At 27.5% G+C, this 848-nt stretch overlaps 1 non-coding gene across 1 annotated transcript; it reads left to right on the forward strand.

The window, feature by feature from the left end:
* The first annotated feature begins 436 nt into the window (after positions 1–436).
* Positions 437–508, forward strand: TRNAC-GCA. The gene has a single exon. It is a non-coding gene; the product is annotated as a tRNA-Cys (tRNA).
* The last annotated feature ends 340 nt before the right edge of the window (positions 509–848 follow it).

An 848-nucleotide genomic window follows, 5' to 3' on the forward strand; every position in this document is an offset into this window, starting at 1 on the left:
CTAATTATTATTATTATTATTATTATTATTATTAGCAACAATATTGCTACTTCATTATGAGATGCTAAATCATGATTATGCTAATAGTTTTATTTCAAAATGTTAATTTTTTTTAAAGACAAAATGTTAAATTTTAATATGTAAACAAACTAATTTAAATTTTATGAAGATGTACTTTTTAGTCTTTTTAAATTTATCAACTTATCAAAAAGCTAATTTTACCAAACACTTTCAATCATAATAGCTAGTTTAACAACTCTTCAGTTTTCAGTTCCGAACTTATAGCTTTTCAGCTTTCAGCTCCTAACTTATAGCTTTTCAGCTAAGTTTGCCAAACAGAGCCATAGTTCATCAGGTGTTTGACCTTGGGATCTAGCTTTAGTGTTAAAATTGAACTATATGTTAGATAAGTTTTTAATAAAAAAATCATTGATAAGGGTTCATAGCTCAATGGTAGAGCATTTGACTGCAGATTAAAAAGTCACTAGTTTGAACCTGGTTGGGCCCTATGAAGTATTCTTAATTTTATTACATATGCCCAATGGTTATTATTATTATTATTATTATTATTATTATTATTATTATTATATATATATATATATATATACACACGACTACATGGAGTAATAATTGGAGTGGTCGCTAAACTTAATTGCCGAATGCATGAAGTGGGCTATTAGCATGCATGCATGACGAGATTTTTCAAGGTAAATTTTTATGTCGCGGTGGCAATTAACTACAATTGGTAATATACTAAGGGAAATTCTATTTGCACCAACCTTATTCTTATTTACACCACCCTTTGATAGGTGTGTTAGCTTTATATGTGGTGTAAATAGAATAATTTA

This window comes from Ipomoea nil, unplaced genomic scaffold (assembly GCF_001879475.1).
Source record: "Ipomoea nil cultivar Tokyo-kokei standard unplaced genomic scaffold, Asagao_1.1 scaffold3030, whole genome shotgun sequence".
NCBI classification, from domain to species: Eukaryota; Viridiplantae; Streptophyta; class Magnoliopsida; order Solanales; family Convolvulaceae; genus Ipomoea; species Ipomoea nil.